Consider the following 6,164-nt stretch of genomic DNA (forward strand, 5'->3'; position numbering starts at 1 on the left):
CAGGAGGGTTTATTTTTCTCACAGAGCACGGTGGTGCTGATTCCATATAGTTTTTGTTGAGACAAGAAGGGATAAAAATGAATTTGGAACAGAAAGGGGTAGAGATTCTTTTCCCATTGTATTCTGCTTCAGGTATTTTCCCCACAATAAGGTGAGAACCATGGTGTAGAGAAAAGAGACCTCAAAAACAGGGAGACTGAGCACAAGAGGAAAAAAAAATAAAAAGAAGATGGCAACATGTTCCTAGGGACTGGAGAAAAAAAATGTTGGACTCCATCAGTGTTTTCTATTAGTCATCTTCTCCTTCATCCTCCTCTCCTTCCCTCCACCATCATCTTCATCTTCTTCCCCTTCCTCCTCATCCCCTTCATCAATGTCTTCCAATCCTTCTTCTTCAGCATCATCGTCATCTTCTCCTCCTTCCCCTCCTTCATCATACCTACCAGGAACTAAGTAGTACTGTAATGGATTCGGCCATATCACTCTTGATGACCTCTCGTAACTCACGTGCGCCTGCATCAGAATGGTCAGTAAAGCAGGTGAAGATGCTCTGGCTCCTCCTGCTGCCTCTTCCTGCTGGCTTTGTTCTGTGTTTGACTTGAACATTTCATCTCTGACTTGAACATTTCGTCAGATCCTTTCCAGATTTCCATTTGATTTCAGTGGACTTTGAAGATGGATCACCACTCTCATTCAGCTGAAATTCTTTGGAGAGAATTTCATTTTCTAAGTAAGGATTTTCATCAAAATAAGCATCTACTCTGTAACTTGATTTAATGTCTTCAAATTCTGTCACTTCAACCTGGTCAGGTAATGCAGCGTCTGTCTCTTCATCCCCCTCCCCAAGCAGTGCAGATACTTGCGGATGGTTGATCAATGGTGTTACCCAAAATCCTGGATTTTGGCGATCAGTTCTGACCTCTTCTGAAAAAAAGTTTGGTGGAATTTGTTATATTTCTGTTCTTGCAAAATCTCTTCACTGGCTTGTCCATTAAAACTATCTATTTCATTTTGTACTTCATCAACATGTTCAACCGCTTCTTGTTGTTCTTTTCCTCCCGTCGACAAACCCTGAGAGGCCAGTGTGTCCGCAGGCCTGGGGCCAGGAGCTGCTCTCAGCTTTGTTTGAGGAAAGAGGGAAGGTGGGCATTTGGAGGCCATGTGTCCAGGAAACTGAGCCCCCGCAGCAGGCAGGAGGAAGCTCTGAGAACGCCTTCCTCTTGAAAAGATCTCATCTGGCTGTGTGGCATAAAATGTGACTTCTATGACCCCAAATTTATAGTCATGGTCCAAGACTTCCATGAACTCCAGATTTATAGAAGCTAGCTGCCTTGATGTCCCTGATTGTTTATAGATCAACATCCCCAAACATGCATATAGCAGTAAAAGTGATCTTTTAAAAATACCAATCTAATGATGTCACTCCCTTCAAGGACTTCTCATTGCACCAGTTATAAATCCTTCCTGTGATCTACAAGCCCATTTGAGGTCATGACTCAACCACTTTCTTTTTTTTTTTTTTTTAATATTTATGTATTTATCTGAAAGAGTTACATAGAGAGAGGAAGAGACAGACAGAAAGAAATCTTCCACTGCTGATTCACTCCCCCAGGGGGGTCACAACAGCTAGAGCTGGCCCAGATGGAAGCCAGGAGTCAGGAGTTTCTTCTGGGTCTCTCACATGGGTGACAGGGGCACAAGCACATGGACCATCTTTTGCTGCTTTTCCAGGCACATTAGCAGGGAGCTGGATCAGACATGGAGCAGCCTGGTCTTGAACCAGCAGCCATATCGGATGCCTGTGTCACAGGCAGTGGCTTTACCTGCTATGCCACAACACCAGTGCCCCCTTCTCCACTTTCACCTCCTGACATTGTCCTCCTTGCCCACAGCACTCAAACTATATTAGCTGCCTTTATGGTGCTCAGATGAAGCAAACTCATTCCTCTTCTCAGAGCCTTTGCACTTGATGTCGCTTCTGCCTGGACCACTTGTCCCTGAGCAGTGCATGGCTTCTCATTCAGATCTCAATAGAAGTGTTAGCTCAGGGAGGACTTCCCTAACCCCCTTTGCATTCCCAGCCCATCAGATTTGCCCATCTCTCTCATTCTACTTTTCCAGAGTGCATCTTGTTAGGCACCATATGATGCTTATTTGCTTCCTTTGTGATTTTGTCTGCCCCACTGGAAAGTGGACTCTGTGAGAGCAGAAGATGTGTCCATCAGGTTTGCCATTGAATCTTCAGTACCCAGCCCCGTGCCTGGCACATAATAGGATATGGAATAGATGAATGGAGTGGCGTGAAAGTGTGGTGAAGGTATTGGAATTCTAGCCTCTCTGAGTGAGCATGGCAAGTCACTTTGTCTCTCGGAACCTCAGTTTGTTCACCTGTAAAGAGAGCATAATGACATTCTCCTCACATACCGGTGTGAGGATTGAATGACAATAATACAATGTTAAGTGCCTGGCACAGTGCTTTGCACACAGTCCAGCGTTCAACAGATGCTGGTGCTGGGGCAGGTGTGTTGGGGTACAGTGAGTTAAGCCACATTTGCCACATCTGCATCCCATATTGGAGTGCAGGTTTGAGTCTTGACTGATCCACTTTTTTTTTTTTTTTTTTTGAGATCTGTTTATTTATTTATTTGAAAAGCAGAGTTACAGAGAGGCAGAGGTAGAGGCAGAGACAGAGAGAGGTCTTCCATCTGCTGGCTCACTCCAAAAATGGCCACAACAGCTGGAGCTGGGTCGATATGAAGCCAGGAGCCAGGAGCTTCTTCTCGGTCTCCCATGTGGATACAGGGGCTGAAGCACTTAGGCCATCTTCCACTGCTTTCCAAGGCCATAGCAGAGAGCTGGATCAGAAATGGAACAGCTAAGATTTGAGGCTTAATCTACTCCGCCACAGTGCCAGGCCCAACTCTTTTACTTTATTTTGTTATTTAAAGATTTATTTACTTGAAAGTCAGAGTTACAGAGAGAGAGGAGAGGCAGAGAGAGAGAGAGAGAGAGTCTTCCATCCTCTGGTTCACTCCCCAGTTGGCCGCAACGACCAGAGCTGTGTTGATCCGAAGCCAGGAACCAGGAGCTTCTTCTGGGTCTCCCAAGTGGATGCAGGGGCCCAAGGACTTGGGCATTCTACCACTGCTTTCCCAGGCCACAGTAGAGAGCTGGATCAGAAGTGGAGCAGCCAGGACTCGAACTGACGCCCATATGGGATGCTGGCACTGCAGGGGGAGGCTTTACCCGCTATTTTATTCTTTTAAATGCTGGTGCTTTTTTTTTTTTTTTTTACCCTCTTTGAACCTCATTTTCCACACAATAGGGGGGATAACATTGATCATTCAGTACCGAGTTGTCAGAGAAGTGACAGTAACAAGTCTTTCCCCCTCTGGCCTTTACACATAGCATTCCCATTGCTTCTTGACTGGCTGACCTCAGTGGCACCTCCTTCTGGAAGCCTTTTTTGAGATTCCCCCACTGGATTAGGGCCTTTTCTGCCCCCCCACCCCCCCCTCCCCCCGCCCCAGGCCCTGGTGTTTCTGTTGAAATAAACAGACATCACACTGCTACTGTTTCTTCACTGGCCCAGGGAGAGAGCGCATTGATAGGCGGGTGGACAGATGATGGAAGCTTTGAAGCCAGCTACACCAAGGTTGAGCAGGCTCACAGGACCCCAGAGGCCAGCCTCAGCTGGCCCTGCCACTCCCCTACTCCCTAGGGACCCTGCCCTGTACCTCCCTCAACTCTTGGCTGCCCGCCCCCTCACCCCCTCCAAGCACCTCGGTCCTCCAGCATCCTCAGTGCGTGGTCCCTAACCATTGGCTGTGGCCCTCATTACCGTCCCCACCCCGCCTCCTCCGAGGGCGCAAATGGGAAGAAGCCAGGTGCGGGGTGCAGGTGTTCTCGGCCCCCTGCCCCAGGGTCAAAGGAGAGGCAGCGGCAACGGCGCGGAGGACTTGGCCAGGGTCGCAGCGTTTTTAAGCTGGACGGGGGAACGAAGGACTTCGCGAAATGAAGTCGCTGCAGCTACTGACGCTGCTGCTGGCGACCTGCACTCTGGGGGCGCAGGTGCAGCGCCGGGTCTACCTGCGCGAGGAGTTCCAAGACGGGGGTAAGCGGTTCAGTGGGTGCAGGAAGACCAGACGTCACTCCCCCGCGCCTCCTCCGTCCCTTGCCCTGGGGGGTCAGGCGAACTTCCCCTGTTTGCAGCCGGTTTCGAGCCAGAAGGATCGCCTTGCAAATGCTCGTTCTTTACTTGCTAGCTGTGTGACCCTGGGAGAGCAGCTTACCTGTCTGCATGTCCCTTTCCTTCTACCAAATGAGGAAAACGTGGATCTTGGAAAATTAGTTCCAAAACTTAAATAAGATAAGGCATACAAAGCATTGCCCTTAGTATTCAGTAGGTGTGCAATAAATGGTCCCTTCTTTTCATCCTGAAAGCACAACTAAGTCAACCCTGTAGGCAACATGTGAGCTCTAATTGTGACAGTAAATTTTCTACCTTTCATAAGATGTCAGAGTTTAGGGTCTTGGAGGATACTTTGTCCAGTTTCCTTCCTGAATGCCTCAGGAACAGCAGGAATTATGGTAGGGCTTACTTACTTACCTGAGGACAGGTGTTCAATGGTGCTGCTTCAGTCTCCGCCCCCCTCCCCCCAATGCTCATCCTATTTATGCATGTCTGTGTAAAGTCTGATTAATTCTTTGAGGGTGCACTGATTAGGGTACCTGCAGAGGAATTAGGAGTTTTGGGGTTTGAGTCCATGTCTCACCCTGAAAGACTAGATAAGCCCTTTTCCCTTTCTGGGACTCAGTTTCCCAATTGGTGATACAGGTAACTGTGTGTTTGAGGGTGGCAAGGTGCAGAGTAAGGAGTCAGGGAACTTAGGCAAGGCAGTGGGACAGGAAGGCTTCAGGGGAACAGTGACCCCCAGGCAGTGCTACCCAGAAAGATGGATAACAGCTTGCGGGGATAGGAGGAGGGCATTCCAGGCAGGAAGTACAGCACGTGGGAAGCCTGCAAACTGTGATGACACAGCAAGGTGTGCAGGGTGGTCAAAGCCTGGAGGGCAGGCGGGGGCCAGATCCAGGGGGCTCAGGAGCTGGCCTGTTGCTGAGAGCAGTGCAGGGAGGGGGCCTAATGGAACTGGTAAGCTGGGAGAAACAAGCTCCAACCCAGGTATTAGGAAGAGCACTCTGGGACCATGTGGCTGTGGATGGTGGAGCTGAGAGAAGTGGAGATTGGAGACAGGTGCAATGTGAAGAGGCTGCATCAGCACAATGCAAATACAGCGGAGGCGGCAGACAGGGAGAATGTATAGGAGTGGGCTGAAGAATGGGACGGAAGAAGCCCCTCAGCTTGCCCGACAACATCAGGGGGCCTTTTCCCAAGGACAGGTGGGGGTCCTCATCTCCTGCTGGACTTCAGCCATCCTTTGCAGTGAGCCCTGTGAGGCAAAAGCTTCTCACTGCTGCCTCCTCGACCCAGCTCTGTGCCTGGCCTGCTTTTACCCACCCTGCAATTCCTCTGGCAGGAGGCAGAGAGAACACGCACAGGCCTGTACTCACTTCCCCAAGGACCAGACTCCACTTGCCCAATGCAGCAGAGTGAAATGCCCAAGGGTTTCAGTAACAGGTATTTCTGAAGTGCTCTTTGGAACCAGGGAAAGAGTCATTTCAAGCCTCAAGCCCTAAGGCAGTTGACGAGGTCAAAATCATGATAAAATCCAATAGCACGTTATGTGCAGGAGAGGCTGCCCGCCTGCCATCACCTCCTCCAGGAAGCCTTATGTAGGGCTCCCCAGCTCCCTGAGGTTCTTGACAGCCCTGCTCACACAGGGCTGTCTACTTACCTGATTCTCCTCTGTGTTTCCTGTGTCAAAGTCAGTGACTGGATAGCGAGATGCCCAGCAAAGGACTATTGAGTGATTGAATGATTGGACAGAACCTAGACGAACACACCAAAACAATAACATCCCAGAAGAGAATTGTTCAACAATCTTTTCTCAAGGGCTGGCATCATGATGCAGTGAGTTAAGGCACTGCCTACAACATCAGCCTCCCATATCTGAGTGCTAATTCAAGCCCTGGCTGATTGGCTTCCAATGCAGCTCCCTGCTATTGTGCCTAGGAATGCAGCAGAGGATGGCTCAAGTGCTTGG

The 6,164-nt window shown here is 49.5% G+C and overlaps 1 pseudogene; it reads right to left on the reverse strand.

The window, feature by feature from the left end:
* Positions 1-289: 289 nt before the first annotated feature.
* LOC100349929 (protein SET-like) lies at positions 290-1,161 on the reverse strand (annotated as a pseudogene).
* Positions 1,162-6,164: the final 5,003 nt, after the last annotated feature.

The sequence above is a fragment of the Oryctolagus cuniculus genome, chromosome 7, assembly GCF_051225735.1.
Source record: "Oryctolagus cuniculus isolate XC-2025 breed Fujian yellow rabbit chromosome 7, ASM5122573v1, whole genome shotgun sequence".
NCBI lineage: Eukaryota > Metazoa > Chordata > Mammalia > Lagomorpha > Leporidae > Oryctolagus > Oryctolagus cuniculus.